Source organism: Lissotriton vulgaris, unplaced genomic scaffold (genome assembly GCF_964263255.1).
Source record: "Lissotriton vulgaris unplaced genomic scaffold, aLisVul1.2 SCAFFOLD_848, whole genome shotgun sequence".
Classification (NCBI taxonomy): domain Eukaryota; kingdom Metazoa; phylum Chordata; class Amphibia; order Caudata; family Salamandridae; genus Lissotriton; species Lissotriton vulgaris.
Genome location: NW_028245995.1, coordinates 441,873 through 467,543, shown reverse-complemented (window position 1 = coordinate 467,543; position 25,671 = coordinate 441,873).

The following is a 25,671-nucleotide window of genomic DNA, read 5'->3' as shown; positions in this document are numbered from 1 at the left end:
GTAGCATGCAAACAAGGACCGGAAGCTTACCAGCAGAGAGACAGCACATGCTCTGCACATGGCATACCTTGGAAACAAGGACCGCAAGCTCACCAGCAGAGAGAGAGCCCACGCGCTGCAGATGGCGTAGCTTGGAAACAAGCGGGCAGATTTACAACTTCTCTCGCATTTCTGCTAATCAGCAGGGATGCGCCAGAACAGTTGCGACACGCCAAGCCACCCGTGCACCACCACTGATGCACCGCATTTGCAATGCGGCGCACCGTGGCGCACGGATGGGCAGATGGGTGTTGCATTCCCCGGCATAAAGGCGGTGCATTGCTGGAGTCGCGTCGCAAGCGCGAGGCAGCTCCAGCAAGGCTCGGGGTGCCCCTATGCCTAACATGCTGCGTCAATCCTTACGCCTGCTTGAAGCAGGCACAGGGTTTTGACACAGCATGGCCGTAAAAGTGACTGAGTGAAATCTTGCAGATTGCCCCCCCACATGTGGCGCAAGGCTTTACAAGTGACGCATCTCCCTAGATGCGTCACGTTGTAAATACCACACAGCATGGCGCTGGCTTTGCACCTCCGCTGCGTCACTAAAGTGATGCACAGCGGCGCAAATGTGGCGTACAGGTCTTGCAAATCTGCCCCAAGCTCACCCGCAGAGAGATAGCGCATGCTCTGCACATGGCGTACCTTGGAAACAAGGACTGTAAGCTCACCCGCAGAGAGATAGTGCATGAGCTGCACATGGCGTAGCATGGAAACGAGGACCACAAGCTCACCCCCAGAGAGAGAACAAACGCCCTGTAGATTGGGTAGCATAGAAACAAGGACGGCAAACTCACCCGCAGAGAGACAGCGCACTCGCTGCATATGGCTTAGCAAGTAAATAAGCACCACAAGCTCACCCGCAGAGAGACAGAGCACATGTTCTGAAGATTGCGTAGCAAGGAAACTAGGACTGCGAGCTCACCCGCATGGAGACAGCGAATGCACTACTGAGGGTGTAGCATGGAAACCAGGATGGCAAGCTTACCCGTAGAGAGACAGCCCAATGGAGGTCCAGCGAAGTTCAGCGTGTCCAGACAGTCAAAGTGTAGTGGTATCCTCTTGCAGAATCTTGTCCACGTAAAATCTAATGTCCTGTAGCCAGGTAACCCATTTTATACCCACGGGAAAGGGTTGGACTGATTCTAGGGACCCTCCTAGGGGAAGGGTAGGACAGAGGGGTGGCTACACCCATGTCCTTTGCCCAGTTTAGCGCCAGAGCAGGAGCAAATAGCACCCAGAACTGGTTTGAGCTGGACTATGCATGGGGACACCAAATGTGCCCCTCATGCAGACTTTCTGGCACGGACACCGTGCAACCACCCAGCCCCAATACACTAAACCCTGTCTGGGTGGTGGTCACTGTGAGAAGTTAGACTGGTATATGATGTCCACTATTCTAGTGGGCACCTTGCACCAGTCCAAACAACCCTTATTGATGGTAGGTTGTAAAGTCAACCTTATGGAAAGCTATCCTAGTGGTAGCTGTGGAGAGCAGCCTTCGGGCTAAGAATTAAAAGTGAGTTAAGCTAGTTGTTTTACCTATAATATTCCCTTGAATGATCAAATAAATGCACACCACACAAGGTATATATCATATATATATGTATTTATTCTAAACACAGCCCCTCTGGACTCTTTATGAAGTCAGAGGTAAAAGTACAATACAAGGAACTTAATTAGCATATAATAAGTTGCACAGTATACATTATGCCATAGGGGCCTCACAAACTATATACTAAAATAGTGGTATAAGAACCACGTGTGAGTTAGAAAGCAGGCCTAGGGCCTGTAGAACCGCTGGGGCTATCTAGAACCACTAAAGGTTAGGATTAGGAGGCCCACGGGAGATGCGTGCAGTGTCTGAACACAGCCGCGGGTTATTATTGACTTTCTATGAAGAACAAACAAGTTACAATTTTAAAGATTAAGGGCACTTCTAGGTGAACTACGATGGAACCCTTTTAGACTAGGACACTTTGAGAGTCAAGACCCACGGGAGCACCGGAGTACTCGTGTTACCTTCCCCAGGAAGCCAGGTGCAAAGGTGTCTTTTGGTGTCGGGTTTCGTCGTCGATTCCAATGGAGAGCTGCGAAGAAATGCTGCAGGCGACCAGAGGAAAAGTGTCCGGGTGGATCCAAGGGTGGATCGGAGATGTGAAGAACCTGAAAGCAGAGGAGACAGAGTCTGGGTCACTTGCCAGTGACCAGGATGGCGACAGGAAGATGCCACCAGATGTTGGGTGATTTCAGGTGAAAAGGTGAAGTTTGTCTCTTCAGCCACGAGGACCAGGAGGTGTCGACGATGACCAGGAGCTGGATTTGAGCTGTCCCACAAAGGATTTAGCTGACTGCGGTGTTGGAATCCAGATTGAACCCAACAAGCCTTGGCAACGTCAACTCATGCAAGATGTCAAGATTGGCTTTGGTGCAGACCGGCAGTGTTTGAGGGACTCCTCCTTTGGAGAGGAGTGGGAGCAAGTCTGGAGCAACCAGGAAAGCTCAAGAAATCAAAGATGGCCCTTTGTGGGGGCTCACTAGCCAACGGACTAGGAACCGCGAAGGGGCCTCAAGCGGAAATGCACAAAGCGGGCCCACAGGACACTTGTGGAGTGTAGGCCTCTGGGCTTTGGTGCAAAAGGTGCTCGGGCAGGGGCTTCAAATACCCCAATGCACAACTTCGAGATACCTCGGGAAGTTGGTGCAGTTGCAAAAATGCAGGATGTCCAGGAGTTCTGGTCCCACATCTCTCATGTCCGCTACAGGTCTCAGCTTTGCTTGGAGTGCAGGTCGGCATCAGAGATGCCTGGAAGTCTATGTCCTGTATCGCACATTCTTCAGGATCCTGCGGGAGCCTCGAACATGCAGACCAGCAAAGATGCTGTTGGTGCCTGTTTGGACAGGGTTGTCACTCCTTGACCACATGGGAGATTTCTTCCGTCTTCCAGCCGATATGGAATGTCAAAGGTCCAGGAATTATGTATCAGAGTTTCGTCCAGGGTAATCTAAAGTCCTAGGGACTGGGATTCAATACTTATAGTAAGTTTAGGGGTTGGACTAACTCTAAGGTCCCTCCTATGGGTGGACCTGGGGAGGGGGTGGTTACACCCCTTCCCCTTTGTCCAGTTTCATGCTAGAGCTTGGGTTGAGTGCCTCAGCAACCGGTTTGAACTGGGAAATGCATGGAGCACCTTGTGTGCCCCAGGCAGTGTCTGAAAAGCATTCACTGAATGCAACCCACCCTGCCCCAATACACTAAAGCCTGTCTGGGGAGGTGCTAGCACCTCCCTGGACAGGAAACCTATTGTCCAGGCCTCCCCTGCTGGAGATTCATCCAGCAGCAGGAGGGCAGACTTGTGTCTGTGGCAGCAGCATCCATTTTGTGATGCTGAGACTCTGTTTAACTTTAACCGGGTTTACCAGTAACTACATGTCTTCTCCCTCTAGAAGGGTGGAATGCTACCCCCGTCACAAGAACTGGCGGGGGAAGGGGGTAGTATTCCAAAGTCTTTGACACCTTACACAACATTTTTTGATAAAGCCAAACCAAAGTCAGCATTAACCGCGAGGATTATAATGCAATAAGGAGTATATGGTATGGCTATATCATAGAACAGCCATAAGGAGATAGTTCCGAAAGCTGCAGAGGGGCTCAGCCCATGCTAGGGCACCCTCTCACACAAAACCAAGCACTCTGCCTCCAGGATTGTCAAGGCCTGCCATCGGAGTGACTTATAGGTTACTATCTGTCTGTATGTATAGATATATAGATATAGGTATACTATATCTACGTACGGGGTGATTACACCATCTTACCCAGGCTGCAATTACAAACCTGTGGTGTCAGTTTGGAAGACTAACCAGGGGTGGCACAATACATGCTGCAGCCCCTGGTAGGCCTAGGGTGCACATATGCTCTGGGTACCTAGGGCACCATATACAGGGGGCACAAGGGTGACCCAGTAACCAATCTGGTATGTACTTAAAGTACATGGTATCAATTTAGAGAGAGAACAGCCAGGCTGTTGGCCTGATTAGCAGGGCCACAGCCATACTAAAGTTGAAAAACCAGTGAAACACAGCAACAAGTGGAGGTAACCATAGGAAGCAAACCCTACTCTCCTACAGTCACACCTCCTTGTGACAGGATATCTATTGTCCAACCTTCCTCTGTGTGAGCACCGCTCAGCAGCAGGAGGGCAGACTTCTGTTTGTGGCTGGCAGCGTCCATTTTGTGCTGTAAGGATGGAGAAAGTTGGTACCGGTAGACTTAGGTACCCCAGAATCTTGGTTCTGAGGGGAGGAATCAAACCTCCCACACCAGGTACTGGTGTGTAGGTATGAGTCCAAGGTGTTTGACACCAAACACAACATACTTCGTTGTAGTAGTTTTCAAGATAACGTTTACTGCAAGGTTATAACGCACCTCTACCTATATGTCTGGCTGCGTCACTGACATCCCAGGAGAATGGACTCCAAAAACTGCAGAGGGGCCCTGCTCATGCAGGGGCACCCTTTCACAGAAACCCCAGCACCCTGCCTTCAGGATTGTCAACTTACCCACACATATGATCAACTTGGTGAGCCTCGCAATGACAATTGTTACATTTTGTGTTAACATTGTACAGACATGACCATTTTTACAATTTGTGTTAACCCTGTAAAGACATCACAGAGCCTGCAAGGGGTTCTTATGTAAGCTATGGGTCCACTGTGTGTTCACTCAACCCCGTAGTACATGCGCGCTATAACCAAATGTATCCCTACAGAAGAGTTGCTAACTCTGTGTAACTAGAATTGCTAACCCCATGGAACAGGGGCTGCTGTCAAACCCGCGATTGAATTGATGCACACTGTAAATATTAGCAATACTATGAGGTACCGGATAAGGGGCAACTCCGCTTAATAAGGGCTACTCTCAAGCCCGCATTTGAAATGATGTACTCTATAATTATCAGCACTAATGGTAGAAATTGACAACCAGCACCGAGGGTGTTAGAAGTCATGCGCCATAGAGCTAGTGTCCCTCGAGCTCCCCAAGCCCACTCCAGTGACATGCGCGGACCCAAAGCACATGCGCGTAGGATTACACACCCCGGGAAGCTCCCCAAGCCGACTCCAGTGACGTGCGCGGACCCAAAGCGCATGCGCGTACGATTACACACTCCCGGAAGCTCCCCAAGCCGACTCCAGTGACGTGCGCGGACCCAAAGCGCATGCGTGTACGATTACACACTCCCGGAAGCTCCCCAAGCCGGCTCCAGTGACGTGCGCGGACCCAAAGCGCATGCGCGTACGATTACACACTCCCGGAAGCAGATATCCCTGTGGCCCGTCTCCCCTGCCTCCAAACGCATTGACATCACTCTAAAAGACTGCAGCGAGGACCAGGAAGGCCATTGCTGCCCCGGAGCACGGCGATTCAGTAAGTGCACCCGCACTACCGCTAGAATCTGCACCTTGAACTTAATGTAGGCTGAGGTCCCCCGCTTTACTTCATAATTCCCTCCGGTTTTCATTGCAGATCCCGACCCAAGGCGCGAGTCCAGGAATCTAATTGGTAGCTATTTCTGTGCCTTTCTTTAGTCCACGCTTCAATTAACTGTCATGGTAGGGTAAAAGTACCTTCAAGGGATTTTGTTCCTATATAATTGAAACAAGATTTCAAACAATATTTGCCTGCCTTGTATAAATAGGGCCGATGGTGGAAAGCAACAACCACAAATATTCAATCAGCATGCAAAGGTCACTTTAAGTGATCCAAATAGAGGAGAGGGTCACTTTAAGTGACCTTTGCATGCTGATTGAATATTTGTGGTTGTTGCTTTGCACCATCGGCCCGAGGGTCACTCTAAGTGACCTTTGCATGCTGATTGAATATTTGTGGTTGTTGCTTTGCACCATCGGCCCGAGGGTCACTCTAAGTGACCTTTGCATGCTGATTGAATATTTGTGGTTGTTGCTTTGCACCATCGGCCCTATTTATACAAGGCCGCCGAATATTGTTTAAAATCTTGTTTCAATTATATAGGAACAAAATGCCTTGAAGGTACTTTTACCCTACCATATCTCTTGCCCAAACCCTCAAGGGTATATTGGGTTGGTCATTCTTTGGTCATTCAATTAACTGTCAAGCGTCCACGTGGCACATTGATTTGTATCCTAAACCGATAGCTGCTCCCATCGAGGTTGTACCTTGTTTAAACAGTGGATAATTCCTGTACCCTTGTTCTTAGGACCCGACTCAAACAACTGATCCCGCTTTCAAAACCACGTATACTCCCTTCATTATATACCCAAGTAAGCATGGTGCACAATTTTAAATTTCTCTCTAACTAGCACCAAGTTTGGACACTGATTAATTACTCTCTCCTAGACTAAGTTTTAACGAGCACCTGGAACGTATGACTAGATGTGGAGGATCCCCAACTCCAATTAACCAGCAAGTAAGAAGCTAATTCACACCGTTAATACCCAGATTAGGCCGGCCAAGTGGGTTTGGCTTCTTGCCTTTTGCTCACCCCACATCCTCTCCCACTCCGAGTGATGCTATAACCAGGCCACTGAGATACTGAACCCCTTGAAACCAACAGAGAGTGCACCAGACACTCCTCCTCTCCATTTACCTACTTCCTTAAAATAGTAAGTGCAGGTACGCAACGCGGCGCCTAGTGCGATGTTTACCCTATAAGTTATTAGTACCCCAAGCGCTCATGCATGCCTCAGCTGCAGTCCCCTGGTTCCCCACCACCCGGGACTATTTAGTAATTAAGATTCCATAATAAGCAGTATGCATGCCAAAGGTATTATCCTGCCACTGGGAGCACACAGGCACTGTATTAATCAAATATCCAGTAGGGCGCAGTGCTAATATAAGCTTACTTTTACTCTAGTTTCAGACTGCTCACCCTGTCCTGATGATGATCTTGACTCAATAAAGATCGAAACGTCGTCGACCCCCCCAATGAAAATCCCCCCATTGTATATATTTTTGTGGATTTCTTTTTGTTGTCCACGTGATATTTCGTGTATTTTCACTTTCACGTTACGCACCTTATCACTCATGTGAGCACCTGAACGTACTTGTGTAATACCAACTTTCAAAATGCAATGATTAAAACGACACATGTTGCCGTACATGCTCTGCTCCCTAATTGATTTAGTCTCTCCACAAAATACCTTTTTTCTTCTCCTTGGACCTAATTAGGCCACCCTTGAACCATTGTTCTTTTTCAATTGAGGATTGTTGAGGCATGCTGTAGGGGTGACTTATCAAGTTTTGAGTGTAGTGAATTACATAGATATAGTGAACCTATATCTCGTAAGTGGTGAAAGCACCACCTTACACAGGCTGCTGTAGCAGAACTGAAGTTCCATTTTGCATGGTCTCTCAGGGGGTTGTAAGATTAAACAACTACCTCTGCAATCACGGGTGTCTAAACCACGAAGGCTAAACAACGACCAAATGCTAACCACTAAGTTATTGAACCACGACTTAACTGAACCACGAATTTAATTATTTTTTACGTTTAAACCGAATCTACCCATATTTTTAAACTGTTGTAATTGAAAACCTGCTATCTTTTAAAATGCCATTCTTACATTGTTTTTCTTTTTTTTAAATACTAATATTTACACTTAGACGCTTATCTCTTTTAATGTCATTATTCTACATTGCTACTATCTGTTAATCACCAGTCTTGTATTTAAATAAAATATTGCTGGTTTTGACGTTTTATTCAGCTAAATCTCTTTTTACTTTGCGAACTGGGCCACTTTGTTTTAGGATGTTGTCATCAAACTGGAAAATACTCGTAGCGGAGCTGTAGGAATCCAGGAAACAGGTAAAATTTAAGAAGCTTTATTCAGCAGCACTGCATCATATAAGCAGCTTCAGAGTCCAGGTACAACTGACTCAAGGATGCAGAATGCATCACCAGGAAAGTTCTGAGAACTAAAACACAATGAACCAGGTCTCATGCCATTAAAGGGGAAGGAATAAAAGGCAAGAAATACAATGCAGGATGTAACACATCTCCCCCGCAAAATGGAAAAACAAGGAAATTAACATATGTACAAAAACATAATAAACAACAAAAGCAACATATTATACATAGTCCCGTAAAGACATGGGTCTCTTACGAATTCGGGAATCTTCCTTGATTCTAGAGGCAATAGTATCAGGAGAAGGCCTAGAACACTGATCTGGTACAGAATTGGACAAATTCTGAGAACAAGAATGAGTATTCGCACCAAACTGGATAGGACACTTTGCAACCTTGCTTACATTCCAGACCTTTCCATCTTGCGTGATAACAGAGTTTTTGAAAACATTCTTAACCTGAATGGGTCTACCATATTTGCTCACACCCTTGCTAACAAAAGAAGGTTTCAGAATCTTGACCCAATCTCCCACAGCCAAACCATGCTCTCTTGCCTTCCACCTCTTGTTATACCACACAGCAGATTTATTCTGTTTAGAAGCAACTCTGTCCGCATAAGCTTGACATCCACAACATCCTCACAAAAAGCCTTACACTTCTCCTTGAACCACCAAGGACAAATAACAGAAGCTGGATCTCTTCCCTTAAGTAACTTGAATGGACTAACCTCCGTGGTGGTGTGTGGAGTTATGCGGATATTCAACCAATTACCCTTTTCCTTAATGGCATCCACAATAAAGTTCTTTAACACACGGTTGAATCGTTCGACCTGACCGTTCTCATGCGGTTCGTAGAGAGAAGTCCTAACATGTTTAATATTACAATACTGTAAAAATGACTGCATTTCTGATGAGACCAATTGTACTCCATTGTCTGACACCAAAACAGAAGGACAACCTTCTCTAGAAAATACTTCCTGAAAGAACAAAATAAATGCCCCAGCTCCTAGTACTAAGGAACAGCTTCTGTCCTTTTCGGGCATGTGTGAGTATTACAGCAAGTTTGTTGCTAATTTTGCTACTAAAATGGAGCCTTTGAGGAAACTTTTGAGACAAAAGAATGAATTTGTTTGAGACACAGAGCAAGAAAAGGCTTTTTCTGAGATCAAAAAGGACACTGTCAATTCACCAACTTTAAGACCCTTTAGGATGGGAAAAAATGTATAATTACCAGGATGCGAGTTTGTACGGTTTGGGATGTGTGCTTTCCCAAACAGATGGTGTGTCAGAGTGGAATGTGGCTTTTCATCCAGGACGCTGAGTGAGACAGAGCGCAGGTATGCAGTTATTGAGCGGGAGTTACTGTCATGTGTGTGGGTTATAGAACATTATAGAATCTACATTTGGGGTAGTAAATTCATTTTGAGAACTGATCATAAGCCTCTTGTCCATATTCTATCAGTGGGAGGAGGATGGAATTCTACAGCGAGGATTGCATGTTTGACATCTAAGTTGCAGGAATATAGCTTTACGGTGGAATATATACCTGGAAAGAAAAATGTTACAGTTGATTGCCTATCACGTCTTCCTTGTCTTAGTTTGGTTGACAGTGTAAGTGGGTGTATAGATGTAGACTTTGTGTCTAGTTTGCAGGATTTTGTTGATACTCAGTATCAAGAGATTACTGAACAGTTTTGGTTCAAGTGCCAGGAAGAAGATGATAAGTTAATTACATTGAGGAAATACTTGTTGGAAGGTTGGCCCAGCAAATCCAATATCAGAGAAGATATTGTGCCGTTTTTTAATGTTGCTGATGAATTGTTCTGTGAAGGTAATTTGGTTTTTAAAGGTGACAAGTGTGTTCCACCGGTTGGTGTTCAGGAGTTGATACTCAAGTTGGCGCACAAAACCCATCCTGGAATCTCTGCCATGAAGCGTCTTATTAGGTTGAATTTTTGGTGGCCAGGTTTGGACAGGTTTGTAGATCGTGTGGTTAGGGAATGCAATGAGTGTTGTGACAAAGACAAGATGTTGAAAGTTGTTGTTCCACCCCTTAAGTCAGTAGTGTGGCCTGAAGTTCCGTGGAACAAAATTGCCTTTGACATTTCTGGTCCGTTTAATATTTTACCTGAGTCTTCTCGTTTTGCTCTTGTAATTATTGATTACCATTCAAAATGGCCAGAAGTAAAATTTGTGTCAAAGATCACTTCTGAGCCATTCTTATAGCTACAGAAATAATGGCAGAAAATATAGAAGAATGGTGGAAAATAAATTAATGAAACCTCGCTTTAAGGGCGATCGTAGTGATGAAAAAACCCCTGCTAGAATCGGATAAAGAAAGCGGAAGTGCCGGGTGGTCTGTTCTTGAAATGATTATATATATTCCAGAAATCCTACAGCGCCATCTATTGGCCTCACAAGATAAATGAAAACGTATTACATTTTTGTTTCTGTTTGTAGTCGTTGTTAAGGCTACTCGTTGTTTAATGTAGTAGTTGTTGAGGTGGTCGTGGTTCAGTTGCAGGTCGTTGTTTACGAGGCGTTTGTAAGGCCACTCGTTGTTAAAAATTCGTTGTTCAAGCTGTTTCCCCTCTCAGGGGTGGCATAATACAGGCTGCAGCTCCTGGGAGGTTTCTGGGGCACCTATGCCCTGGTACATGGGTACCAAATACAAGGGACTGATAAGGGTACCCCATTGTCCAATATTGAGTTGTACCAAAGTACACACATGTTAATTTAGAGGAGAAAGCAACTAGGCTGGGGTTCAGAATAGCAGGATCCCCATCAGACTATTCAAAGCAGTGGGTGCAAAACGTGGGGGTAACCATAAGAAGCAGATCATACTTTCGTTCAAAGAGGTAGAGATAAGGGGCAGAAAGACGGGGGTTGAGAGAAGGAGGTTGAGATTGGGGGTAGAAAGGAGAAAGAGAAGGAGCAGAAAGAAGGAGAGAGAGGAGTAGATAGAGATAAAAAGCAGAAAGAAGGGGTTGAGCGAAGGAGGTAGAGAGGACGGAGGGCAGAGGTTCTGCACCATTAGGGGGGGTGACACATGAAATGCAGAATCTCCCACTCCTTTCTGCAATGAACCGGGTGTGCCAGGACCGGGGGGGGGGGAGGGAGGTAATTAAGCTGGAAGACTCTTGCCCACACAGGCTTCCAGTTCTCAAGAAAGGAGCAGATGCCGGGGGTGCTGGCTGCAGAGGGGGCGGAGGGTGGGGCCTGGTGCCATCCCTGAGACGTGCCTGGGGGCCCAGAAGTCTCTAACACTGTCCTGAGTCACCGCTGGGTGTGTCCTGGGTGTGACACTCTTCCTAGAAATGTGTCCGGATGCATCCAGACGGCACAGGGAGTGAGGTCTGTGGACGAGAACTCTGGGGGGTGAGGTCTGTGAACTGGACTCCTGAGGTGTGAGGTCTGTGACCTGGACTCCTGAGGTGTGAGGTCTGTGGACCAGACTCCTGAGGTGTGAGGTCTGTGACCCGGACTCCTGAGGTGTGAGGTCTGTGACACGGACTCCTGAGGTGTGAGGTCTGTGGACTGGACTCCTGAGGTGTGATGTCTGTGAACCAGACTCCTGAGGTGTGAGGTCTGTGAACCAGACTCCTGAGGTGTCAGATCTGTGAACCGGACTCCTGAGGTGTGAGGTCTGTGACCTGGACTCATGAGAGGTGAGGTCTGTGACCCAGACTCCTGAGGAATGATGTCTGTGACCCAGACTCCTGAGGTGTGAGGTCTGTGACCCAGAATACTGAGGTGTGAGGTCTTTGAACCAGACTTCTGAGGTGTGAAGTCTGTGAACCGGACTCCTGAGGTGTGAGGTCTGTAAACTGGACGCCTGAGGTGTGAGGTCTGTGAACCGGACTCCTGAGGTGTGAGGTCTGTGGACCGGACTCCTGAGGTGTGAGGTCTGGGAACTGGACTCCTGAGGTGTGAGGTATGTGGACCGGACACCTGAGGTGTGAGGTCTGTGAACCGAACTCCAGAGGTGTGAGGTCTGTGAACCGCACTCCTGAGGTGTGAGGTCTGTGGATGAGACTTCTGAGGTGTGAGGTCTGTGGACCAGACTCCTGAGGTGTGAGGTCTGTGGACCAGACTCCTGAGGTGTGAAGTCTGTGAACCGGACTCCTGAGGTGTGAGGTCTGTGAACCGGACTCCTGAGGTGTGAGGTCTGTGGACGAGACTCCTGAGTTGTGAGGTCTGTGGACCAGACTCCTGGGGGTTGAGGTTTAGTCAGCAAGGAAGCACCTGACTAGTCGGTACAGGGTGTGAGGTCTATGCACCATACTCCTGAGGTGCAAGGTATAGTCAGCAAGGAAGCTCCTGAGGTCAGGACAGGGTGTGCGGTCTGTGAACTGGACTCCTGAGGTGTGAGGTATGGTCAGCAAGGAAGCCCCTGAGGTCAGGTCAGGGTGTGAGGTCTGTGAACCGGACTCCTGAGGTGTGAGGTCTGTGGACCGGACTCCTGACGTGTGAGGTCTGTGGACCTGACTCCAGAGGTGTGAGGTCTGTGGACCAGACTCCTGAGGTGTGAGGTCTGGTCAGAAAGGAAGCCCCTGAGGTCAAGATAGCCTAGGCATGCCCAATTGAGGCCTTCCCAGGTAAATAAGGTGGGGGAAATGGTGGAGGTGATAATACCTCACACTGCCAGTATTGACTCACTCCCCCAGTAATGCCTCAGACCACCAGTAATGCCTCAGACCTCAGTAGTACCTCAGACCCTCAGTAATGCCTCAATCCCTCAGTAATGCCTCAGACCTCAGTAATGCCTCAGACCCTCAGTAATGCCTCAGATCCTCAGTAATGCCTCAGACCCTCAGTAATGCCTCACTCCCTCAGTAATGCTGCAGACCCTCAGTAATGCCTCGGACCTTCAGTAATGCCTCATATCCTCAGTTATGCCACAGACCCTCAGCAATCCCTCAGTAATGCCTTAAACCCTCAGTAATGCCTCAGACCTCAGTAACGCCTCAGACCCTCAGTAATGCATCAGACCCTCAGAAATGCCTCAGATCCTCAGTAATGCCTCAGTCCCTCAGTAATGCCTCAGACCCTCAGTAATGCCTCAATCCCTCAGTAATGCCTCAGACCTTCAGTAATGCCTCAGACCCTCAGTAATTCCTCAGTAATGCCTCAGACACTCAGTAATGCTTCAGACCCTCAGTAATGCCTCAGTAATGCCTCAGAGCCTCAGTAATGCCTCAGACCCTCAGTAATGCCTCAGACCTCAGTAATGCCTCAGACCCTCAACAATGCCTCAGACCCTCAGTAATGCCTCAGACCCTCAGTAATGCCTCTACCCTCAGTAATGCCTCAGACCCTCAGTATTGATTCAGACACCAGAATACCTCAGACCCTCTGTAATGCCTCAGTTCCACAGTAATGCCTCAGACCCTCAGTAATGCCTTAACCCTCAGTAATGCCTCAGTCCCTCAGTAATGCCTCAGACCCTCTTTAATGCCTCAATCCCTCAGTAATGCCTCTGACCCCCAGTAATGCCTCAGTCCCTCAGTAATGTCTCAGACCCTCAGTAATGCCTCAGACCCTCAGTATTGATTCAGACACCAGAATACCTCAGACCCTCTGTAATGCCTCGGTTCCTCAGTAATGCCTCAGACCCTCTGTAATGCATCAATCCCTCAGTAATGCCTCAGTCCCTCAGTAAGGCGTCAGACTCTCAGCAATGCCTCAGACCCTCAGTAATGACTTAGACCCTCAGTAATGCCTCAGACCCTCAGTATTGCCTCACTCCCTCAGTATTGCCTCAGACCTTCAGTAATACGTCAGACCTTCAGTAATGCCTCAGTCCCTCAGTAATGCCTCAGTAATGCCTCAGACCCACAGTAATGCCTCAGACCCTCAGTAATACCTCAGACACCCAGTAATGCCTCAATCCCTCAGTAATGCCTCAGACCCCAGTAATGCCTCAGTCCCTCAGTAATGCCTCAGACCCTCAGTATTGCCTCACTCCCTCAGTAATGCCTCAGTCCCTCAGTAAAGCCTCAGACCCTCAGTAATACCTCAGACACCCAGTAATGCCTCAATCCCTCAGTAATGCCTCAGACCCCAGTAATACCTCACTCCCTCAGTAATGCCTCATACCCTCAGTAATGCCTCAGACCCCAGCAACGCCTCACTCCCTCAGTAATGCCTCAGTCGCTCAGTAATGCCTCTGACCCCCAGTAAAGCCTCAGACTCTAGTATTACCTCAGTCCCTCAATAATGCCTCAGTAATGCCTCAGACCCCCAGTAATTCCTTAGACCCTGAGTAATGCCCCAGCAATGCTTCAGTCCCTCAGTAATGCCTCACTCCCACAGTAATGCCTCAGACCTTCAGTAATACATATGACCCTCAGTAATGCCTCAGACCCTCAGTAATGCCTCAGTAATCTCTCAGTCCCTCAGTAATGCCTCAGTCCTTCAGTAATGCCTCAGACCCACAGTGATGCCTCAGTCCCGCTGTAATGCCTCAGACCCTCAGTAATACCTCAAACACCCAGTAATGCCTCAGACCCTCAGTAATACCTCAGACACCCAGTAATGCCTCAGTCCCTCAGTAATGCCTCAGACACCAGTAATGCCTCAGTCCCTCAGTATTGCCTCAGACCCCAGTAATAGCTCAGTCCCTCAGTAATGCCTCACTCCCTCAGTAATGCCTCAGACCCTCAGTAATGCCTCAGACCCCAGCAACTCCTTACACCCTGAGTAATGCCCCAGCAATGCTTCAGTCCCTCAGTAATGCCTCACTCCCTCAGTAATGCGTCAGACCCTCAGTAATGCCTCAGACCCCCAGTAATGCCTCACTCCCTCAGTAATGCCTCAGACCCTTAGTATAGCCTCAGTAATGCCACAGTACCGCAATAATGCCTCAGACCCTCAGTAATACCTCAGACCCCAGTAATGCCTCAGTCCCTCAGTAATGACTAAGTCCCTCAGTAATGCCAGAGTCCCTTAGTAATGCCCCAGTCCCTCAGTAATGCCTCAGACCCTAAGAGGGAGCCTCAGACCCTCAGTAATGCCTCAGACCCTCAGTATTGCCCCAGACCCTCAGTATTGCCTCACTCTCTCAGTAATGCTTCAGACCCTCAGTAATGCCTTAGACCCTCAGTAATGCCTCAGACCCTCAGTATTGCCTCACTCTCTCAGTAATGCCTCAGACCTTCAGTAATACGTCAGACCCTCAGTAATGCCTCAGACCCTCAGTAATGCCTCAGTAATCTCTCAGTCCCTCAGTAATGCCTCAGTCCCTCAGTAATGCCTCAGACCCTCAGTAATGCCTCAGTCCCTCAGTAATGCCTCAGACCCCTGTAATGCCTCAGACCCCAGTAATGCCTCACTCCCTCAGTAATGCCTTACTCCCTCAATAATGCCTCAGACCCCCAGTAAAGCCTCAGACTCCAGTAATACCTCAGTTCCTCAATAATGCCCCAGTAATGCCTCAGACCCCCAGTAATTCCTTAGACCCTGAGTAATGCCCCAGCAATGCTTCAGTCCCTCAGTAATGCCTCACTCCCTCAGTAATGCGTCAGACCCTCAGTAATGCCTCAGACCCTCAGTAATGCCTCACTCCCTCAGTAATGCCTCAGACCCTCAGTAATCCCTCAGACCCTCAGTTTTGCCTCAGACCCTCAGTAATGCCTCAGTAATGCCTTAGACACCCAGTAATGCCTGAGACCCTCAGCAATACCTCAGACCCTCAGTAATGCCTCAGACCATCAGTAATGCCTCAGACCCTCAGTAATGCCTCAGTCCCTCAGTAATGCCTCAGACGCTCAGTAATGCCTCAGACCCTCAGTAATGCCTCAGTAATGCCTCAGTCCCTCAATAATGCCTCAGACCCTCAGTAATGCCTCAGACACTCAGTAATGCCTCAGACCCTCAGTAATGCCTCAGTCCCTCAGTAATGCCTCAGTCCCTCAGTAATGCCTCAGACCCCCAGTAATGCCCCAGCCCCTCAGTAATGCCTCAGACCCCCAGTAATGCCTCACTCCCTCAGTAATGCCTCAGACCCTCAGTAATCCCTCAAACCCTCAGTATTGCCTCAGACCCTGAGTAATGCCTCAGTAATGCCTTAGACACCCAGTAATGCCTGAGACCCTCAGTAATACCTCAGACCCTCAGTAATGCCTCAGACCCTCAGTAATGCCTCAGTCCCTCAGTAATGCCTCAGACCCCCAGTAATGCCCCAGACCCTCAGTAATGCCTCAGACCCCCAGTAATGCCTCACTCCCTCAGTAATGCCTCAGACCCTCAGAAATGCCTTAGTCCCTGAGTAATGCCTCAGTCCCTCAGTAATGCCTCAGAACCCCAGTAATGCCCCAGACCCTCAGTAATGCCTCAGACCCCCAGTAATGCCTCACTCCCTCAGTAATGCCTCAGACCCTCAGTAATCCCTCAAACCCTTAGTATTGCCTCAGACCCTCAGTAATGCCTCAGTAATGCCTTAGACACCCAGTAATGCCTGAAACCCTCAGTAATACCTCAGACCCTCAGTAATGCCTCAGACCCTCAGTAATGCCTCAGTCCCTCAGTAATACCTCAGACCCTCAGTAATGCCTCAGGCACTCAGTAATGCCTCAGACCCTCAGTAATGCCTCAGTCCCTCAGTAATGCCTCAGTCCCTCAGTAATGCCTCAGACCCCCAGTAATGCCCCAGACCCTCAGTAATGCCTCAGACCCCTAGTAATGCCTCACTCCCTCAGTAATGCCTCAGACCCTCAGTAATGCCTCAGACCCCAGTGATGCCTCACTCCCTCAGTAATGCCTCAGACCCTCAGTAATGCATCAAACCCTCAATAATCCCTGAGTAATGCCCCAGACCCTGAGTAATGCCTCAGACCCTCAATAATGCCTCAGATCCTCAGTAATACCTCAGTAATGCCTCAGACCCTCAGTAATGCCTCAGTCCCTCAGTAATGCCTCAGTCCCCCAGTAGCCTTAGAGTGACCCTCAGTAATGCCTCAGAGCCTCAGTATTTCCTAAGACCCTCAGTATTGCCTCAGACCCTCAGTAATGCCTTAGACACCAAGTAATGCCTGAGACCCTCAGAAGTACTTCAGACCCTCAGTATTGCCTTTGACCCTCAGTAATGCCTTAGACACAAAGTAATGCCTGAGACCCTCATTAATGCCTCAGTCCCTCAGTAATGCCTCAGACCCTCTGTAATGCCTCAATCCCTCAGTAATGCCTCTGACCCCCAGTAATGCCTCAGTCCCTCAGTAATGCCTCAGACCCTCAGCAATGCCTCAGTCCCTCAGTAATGGCTCAGACCCTCAGTAATGCCTCAGACCCCCAGTAACGCCCCACTCCCTCAATAATGCCTTAGTCCCTCAGTAAGGCCTCAGACCCCAGTAATGCCTCAGTCCCTCAGTAATGCGTCAGACTCTCAGTAATGCCTCAGACCCTCAGTAATGCCTTAGACCCTCAGTAATGCCTCAGACCCTCAGTATTGCCTCACTCCCTCAGTAATGCCTCAGACCTTCAGTAATACGTCAGACCCTCAGTAATGTCTCAGACCCTCAGTAATGACTCAGTAATCTCTCAGTCCCTCAGTAATGCCTCAGTCCCTCAGTAATGCTCAGACCCTCAGTAATACCTCAGTCCCTCAATAATGTCTCAGTAATGCCTCAGACCCCCAGTAATTCCTTAGACCCTGAGTGATGCCCCAGCAATGCTTCAGTCCCTCAGTAATGCCTCACTCCCTCAGTAATGCGTCAGACCCTCAGTAATGCCTCAGACCCTCAGTAATGCCTCAGACCCTCAGTATTGCCTCAGACCCTCAGTATTGCCTCAGTAATGCCTCAGACCCTCAGTAATGCCTTAGACCCTCAGTAATGCCTCAGACCCTCAGTATTGCCTCACTCCCACAGTAATGTCTCAGACCTTCAGTAATACGTCAGACCCTCAGTAATGCCTCAGACCCTCAGTAATGCCTCAGTAATCTCTCAGTCCTTCAGTAATGCCTCAGTCCCTCAGTAATGCCCCAGACCCTCAGTAATGCCTCAGTCCCTCAGTAATGCCTCAGACCCCAGTAATGCCTCGAACCCCAGTAATGCCTCACTCCCTCAGTAATGCCTTACTACCTAAGTAATGCCTCAGACCCCCAGTAAAGCCTCAGACTCCAGTAATACCTCAGTTCCTCAATAATGCCCCAGTAATGCCTCAGACCCCCAGTAATTCCTTAGACCCTGAGTAATGCTCCAGCAATGCTTCAGTCCCTCAGTAATGCCTCACTCCCTCAGTAATGCGTCAGACCCTGAGTAATGCCTCAGACCCTCAGTAATGCCTCACTCCCTCAGTAATGCCTCAGACCCTCAGTAATCCCTCAGACCCTCAGTTTTGCCTCAGACCCTCAGTGATGCCTCAGTAATGCCTTAGACACCCAGTAATGCCTGAGACCCTCAGTAATACCTCAGACCCTCAGTAATGCCTCAGACCCTCAGTAATGCCTCAGTCCCTCAGTAATGCCTCAGACGCTCAGTAATGCCTCAGACCCTCAGTAATGCCTCAGTAATGCCTCAGTCCCTCAATAATGCCTCAGACCCTCAGTAATGCCTCAGACACTCAGTAATGCCTCAGACCCTCAGTAATGCCTCAGTCCCCCAGTAATGCCTCAGTCCCTCAGTAATGCCTCAGACCCACAGTAATGACCCAGACCCTCAGTAATGCCTCAAACCCCCAGTAATGCCTCACTCCCTCAGTAATGCCTCAGACCCTCAGTAATCCCTCAAACCCTCAGTATTGCCTCAGACCCTCAATAATGCCTCGGTAATGCCTTAGACACGCAGTAATGCCTGAGACCCTCAGTAATACCTCAGACCCTCAGTAATGCCTCAGACCCTCAGTAATGCCTCAGTCCCTCAGTAATGCCTCAGACCCCCAGTAATGCCCCAGACCCTCAGTAATGCCTCAGACCCCCAGTAATGCCTCACTCCCTCAGTAATGCCTCAGACCCTCAGAAATGCCTCAGTCCCTCAGCAATGCCTCAGTATCTCAGTAATGCCTCAGACCCCCAGTAATGCCTCAGACCCTCAGTAATGCATCAGTAATGCCTTAGACACCCAGTAATGCCTGAGACCCTCAGTAATACCTCAGACCCTCAGTAATGCCTCAGACCCTCAGTGATGCCTCAGTCCCTCAGTAATACCTCAGACCCTCAGTAATGCCTCAGTAATGCCTCAGTCCCTCAATAATGCCTCAGACCCTCAGTAATGCCTCAGACACTCAGTAATGCCTCAGACCCTCAGTAATGCCTCAGTCCCTCAGTAATGCCTCAGTCCCTCAGTAATGCCTCAGACCCACAGTAATGCCCCAGACCCTCAGTAATGCCTCAACCCCCCAGTAATGCCTCACTCCCTCAGTAATGCCTCAGACCCTCAGTAATCCCTCAAACCCTCAGTATTGCCTCAGACCCTCAATAATGCCTCAGTAATGCCTTAGACACGCAGTAATGCCTGAGACCCTCAGTAATACCTCAGACCCTCAGTAATGCCTCAGACCCTCAGTAATGCCTCAGTCCCTCAGTAATGCCTCAGACCCCCAGTAATGCCCCAGACCCTCAGTAATGCCTCAGACCCCCAGTAATGCCTCACTCCCTCAGTAATGCCTCAGACCCTCAGAAATGCCTCAGTCCCTCAGCAATGCCTCAGTATCTCAGTAATGCCTCAGACCCCCAGTAATGCCTCACTCCCTCAGTAATGCCTCAGACTCTCAGTAATCCCTCAAACCCTTAGTATTGCCTCAGACCCTCAGTAATGCATCAGTAATGCCTTAGACACCCAGTAATGCCTGAGACCCTCAGTAATACCTCAGACCCTCAGTAATGCCTCAGACCCTCAGTAATGCCTCAGTCCCTCAGTAATACCTCAGACCCTCAGTAATGCCTCAGACACTCAGTAATGCCTCAGACCCTCAGTAATGCCTCAGTCCCTCAGTAATGCCTCAGTCCCTCAGTAATGCCTCAGACCCCCAGTAATGCCCCAGACCCTCAGTAATGCCTCAGACCCCCAGTAATGCCTCACTCCCTCAGTAATGCCTCAGTCCCTCAGTAATGCCTCAGACCCCAGTGATGCCTCACTCCCTCAGTAATGCCTCAGACCCTCAGTAATGCATCAAACCCTCAATAATCCCTGAGTAATGCCTCAGACCCTGAGTAATGCCTCAGACCCTCAATAATGCCTCAGATCATCAGTAATACCTCAGTAATGCCTCAGACCCTCAGTAATGCCTCAGTCCCTCAGTAATGCCTCAGTCCCCCAGTAGCCTTAGAGTGACCCTCAGTAATGCCTCAGAGCCTCAGTATTTCCTAAGACCCTCAGTATTGCCTCAGACCCTCAGTAATGCCTTAGACACCAAGTAATGCCTGAGACCCTCAGAAGTACTTCAGACCCTCAGTATTGCCTTTGACCCTCAGTAATGCCTTAGACACAAAGTAATGCCTGAGACCCTCATTAATGCCTCAGTCCCTCAGTAATGCCTCAGACCCTCTGTAATGCCTCAATCCCTCAGTAATGCCTCTGACCCCCAGTAATGCCTCAGTCCCTCAGTAATGCCTCAGACCCTCAGCAATGCCTCAGTCCCTCAGTAATGGCTCAGACCCTCAGTAATGCCTCAGACCCCCAGTAACGCCCCACTCCCTCAATAATGCCTTAGTCCCTCAGTAAGGCCTCAGACCCCAGTAATGCCTCAGTCCCTCAGTAATGCGTCAGACTCTCAGTAATGCCTCAGACCCTCAGTAATGCCTTAGACCCTCAGTAATGCCTCAGACCCTCAGTATTGCCTCACTCCCTCAGTAATGCCTCAGACCTTCAGTAATACGTCAGACCCTCAGTAATGTCTCAGACCCTCAGTAATGACTCAGTAATCTCTCAGTCCCTCAGTAATGCCTCAGTCCCTCAGTAATGCTCAGACCCTCAGTAATACCTCAGTCCCTCAATAATGTCTCAGTAATGCCTCAGACCCCCAGTAATTCCTTAGACCCTGAGTGATGCCCCAGCAATGCTTCAGTCCCTCAGTAATGCCTCACTCCCTCAGTAATGCGTCAGACCCTCAGTAATGCCTCAGACCCTCAGTAATGCCTCAGACCCTCAGTATTGCCTCAGACCCTCAGTATTGCCTCAGTAATGCCTCAGACCCTCAGTAATGCCTTAGACCCTCAGTAATGCCTCAGACCCTCAGTATTGCCTCACTCCCACAGTAATGTCTCAGACCTTCAGTAATACGTCAGACCCTCAGTAATGCCTCAGACCCTCAGTAATGCCTCAGTAATCTCTCAGTCCTTCAGTAATGCCTCAGTCCCTCAGTAATGCCCCAGACCCTCAGTAATGCCTCAGTCCCTCAGTAATGCCTCAGACCCCAGTAATGCCTCGAACCCCAGTAATGCCTCACTCCCTCAGTAATGCCTTACTACCTAAGTAATGCCTCAGACCCCCAGTAAAGCCTCAGACTCCAGTAATACCTCAGTTCCTCAATAATGCCCCAGTAATGCCTCAGACCCCCAGTAATTCCTTAGACCCTGAGTAATGCTCCAGCAATGCTTCAGTCCCTCAGTAATGCCTCACTCCCTCAGTAATGCGTCAGACCCTGAGTAATGCCTCAGACCCTCAGTAATGCCTCACTCCCTCAGTAATGCCTCAGACCCTCAGTAATCCCTCAGACCCTCAGTTTTGCCTCATACCCTCAGTGATGCCTCAGTAATGCCTTAGACACCCAGTAATGCCTGAGACCCTCAGTAATACCTCAGACCCTCAGTAATGCCTCAGACCCTCAGTAATGCCTCAGTCCCTCAGTAATGCCTCAGACGCTCAGTAATGCCTCAGACCCTCAGTAATGCCTCAGTAATGCCTCAGTCCCTCAATAATGCCTCAGACCCTCAGTAATGCCTCAGACACTCAGTAATGCCTCAGACCCTCAGTAATGCCTCAGTCCCCCAGTAATGCCTCAGTCCCTCAGTAATGCCTCAGACCCACAGTAATGACCCAGACCCTCAGTAATGCCTCAAACCCCCAGTAATGCCTCACTCCCTCAGTAATGCCTCAGACCCTCAGTAATCCCTCAAACCCTCAGTATTGCCTCAGACCCTCAATAATGCCTCGGTAATGCCTTAGACACGCAGTAATGCCTGAGACCCTCAGTAATACCTCAGACCCTCAGTAATGCCTCAGACCCTCAGTAATGCCTCAGTCCCTCAGTAATGCCTCAGACCCCCAGTAATGCCCCAGACCCTCAGTAATGCCTCAGACCCCCAGTAATGCCTCACTCCCTCAGTAATGCCTCAGACCCTCAGAAATGCCTCAGTCCCTCAGCAATGCCTCAGTATCTCAGTAATGCCTCAGACCCCCAGTAATGCCTCAGACCCTCAGTAATGCATCAGTAATGCCTTAGACACCCAGTAATGCCTGAGACCCTCAGTAATACCTCAGACCCTCAGTAATGCCTCAGACCCTCAGTGATGCCTCAGTCCCTCAGTAATACCTCAGACCCTCAGTAATGCCTCAGTAATGCCTCAGTCCCTCAATAATGCCTCAGACCCTCAGTAATGCCTCAGACACTCAGTAATGCCTCAGACCCTCAGTAATGCCTCAGTCCCTCAGTAATGCCTCAGTCCCTCAGTAATGCCTCAGACCCACAGTAATGCCCCAGACCCTCAGTAATGCCTCAACCCCCCAGTAATGCCTCACTCCCTCAGTAATGCCTCAGACCCTCAGTAATCCCTCAAACCCTCAGTATTGCCTCAGACCCTCAATAATGCCTCAGTAATGCCTTAGACACGCAGTAATGCCTGAGACCCTCAGTAATACCTCAGACCCTCAGTAATGCCTCAGACCCTCAGTAATGCCTCAGTCCCTCAGTAATGCCTCAGACCCCCAGTAATGCCCCAGACCCTCAGTAATGCCTCAGACCCCCAGTAATGCCTCACTCCCTCAGTAATGCCTCAGACCCTCAGAAATGCCTCAGTCCCTCAGCAATGCCTCAGTATCTCAGTAATGCCTCAGACCCCCAGTAATGCCTCACTCCCTCAGTAATGCCTCAGACTCTCAGTAATCCCTCAAACCCTTAGTATTGCCTCAGACCCTCAGTAATGCATCAGTAATGCCTTAGACACCCAGTAATGCCTGAGACCCTCAGTAATACCTCAGACCCTCAGTAATGCCTCAGACCCTCAGTAATGCCTCAGTCCCTCAGTAATACCTCAGACCCTCAGTAATGCCTCAGACACTCAGTAATGCCTCAGACCCTCAGTAATGCCTCAGTCCCTCAGTAATGCCTCAGTCCCTCAGTAATGCCTCAGACCCCCAGTAATGCCCCAGACCCTCAGTAATGCCTCAGACCCCCAGTAATGCCTCACTCCCTCAGTAATGCCTCAGTCCCTCAGTAATGCCTCAGACCCCAGTGATGCCTCACTCCCTCAGTAATGCCTCAGACCCTCAGTAATGCATCAAACCCTCAATAATCCCTGAGTAATGCCTCAGACCCTGAGTAATGCCTCAGACCCTCAATAATGCCTCAGACCCTCAGTGATACCTCAGTAATGCCTCAGACCCCCAGTAATGCCTCACTCCCTCAGTAATGCCTCAGTCCCTCAGTAATGCCTCAGACCCCAGTGATGCCTCACTCCCTCAGTAATGCCTCAGACCCTCAGTAATGCATCAAACCCTCAATAATCCCTGAGTAATGCCTCAGACCCTGAGTAATGCCTCAGACCCTCAATAATGCCTCAGACCCTCAGTAATGCCTCAGTAATGCCTCAGTCCCTCAATAATGCCTCAGACCCTCAGTAATGCCTCAGACACTCAGTAATGCCTCAGACCCTCAGTAATGCCTCAGTCCCTCAGTAATGCCTCAGTCCCTCAGTAATGCCTCAGACCCACAGTAATGCCCCAGACCCTCAGTAATGCCTCAACCCCCCAGTAATGCCTCACTCCCTCAGTAATGCCTCAGACCCTCAGTAATCCCTCAAACCCTCAGTATTGCCTCAGACCCTCAATAATGCCTCAGTAATGCCTTAGACACGCAGTAATGCCTGAGACCCTCAGTAATACCTCAGACCCTCAGTAATGCCTCAGACCCTCAGTAATGCCTCAGTCCCTCAGTAATGCCTCAGACCCCCAGTAATGCCCCAGACCCTCAGTAATGCCTCAGACCCCCAGTAATGCCTCACTCCCTCAGTAATGCCTCAGACCCTCAGAAATGCCTCAGTCCCTCAGCAATGCCTCAGTATCTCAGTAATGCCTCAGACCCCCAGTAATGCCTCACTCCCTCAGTAATGCCTCAGACTCTCAGTAATCCCTCAAACCCTTAGTATTGCCTCAGACCCTCAGTAATGCATCAGTAATGCCTTAGACACCCAGTAATGCCTGAGACCCTCAGTAATACCTCAGACCCTCAGTAATGCCTCAGACCCTCAGTAATGCCTCAGTCCCTCAGTAATACCTCAGACCCTCAGTAATGCCTCAGACACTCAGTAATGCCTCAGACCCTCAGTAATGCCTCAGTCCCTCAGTAATGCCTCAGTCCCTCAGTAATGCCTCAGACCCCCAGTAATGCCCCAGACCCTCAGTAATGCCTCAGACCCCCAGTAATGCCTCACTCCCTCAGTAATGCCTCAGTCCCTCAGTAATGCCTCAGACCCCAGTGATGCCTCACTCCCTCAGTAATGCCTCAGACCCTCAGTAATGCATCAAACCCTCAATAATCCCTGAGTAATGCCTCAGACCCTGAGTAATGCCTCAGACCCTCAATAATGCCTCAGACCCTCAGTGATACCTCAGTAATGCCTCAGACCCTCAGTAATGCCTCAGTCCCTCAGTAATGAGGGACTGAGGCATGGAGAAGCGTGGCTCAGTGGTTAGAGGCGGCAGACCCGGAAGCTGAGATCGGCCGTGGACCAGGGTTCGATTCCCCGCCTCGGCGGGTCTCGGGCTCAAAAATTCCACGGAGTCGACAATTCTCGCTCCGGTGCCTACTCGACTCACGGGGTCACACTCTGCGACTCTGGGCAATAGCTTGCTTAATCTCCACTATGGCCCCTTGCGGCGGGATGCCTGGCTTTCACCTTGTGGATACCCGGCTGGGATATCTCACAGGGGAATACCAGGACGGGTTCCCTAAGCAAGCGCCTTGGGACCCCTGGGTTAAAGTGCGCTATATAAATCGAAACACATTTACATTTACATAATGCCTAAGTCCCCCAGTAGCCTTAGAGTGACCCTCAGTAATGCCTCAGAGCCTCAGTATTTCCTAAGACCCTCAGTATTGCCTCAGACCCTCAGTAATGCCTTAGACACCAAGTAATGCCTGAGACCCTCAGAAGTACTTCAGACCCTCAGTATTGCCTTTGACCCCCAGTAATGCCTTAGACACCAAGTAATGCCTGAGACCCTCATTAATGCCTCAGACACTCAGTAATACCTCAGTCCCTCAGAAATGCCTCAGACCCTCAGTAATGCCTCAGACCCTCTGTAATGCCCCAGTAATGCCTCAGACCCTTAGTAATGCCTCAGTCCCTCAGTAATGCATCAGACCCTCAGTAATGCCTCAGACCCCAGTATACCTCAGACCCTCATTAATGCCTCAGACCCGCAGTAATGCCTCAGTCCCTCAGTAATGCCTCAGACCCCCAGTAATGCCTCAGACCCTCAGTATTGCCTCAGTAATGCCTCAGTGCCTCTGTAATGCCTCAGACCCTCTGTAATGCCTGAGGCCCTGAGTAATGCCTGAGACCCTCAGTAATGCATAAGACCCTCAGTAATGCATCA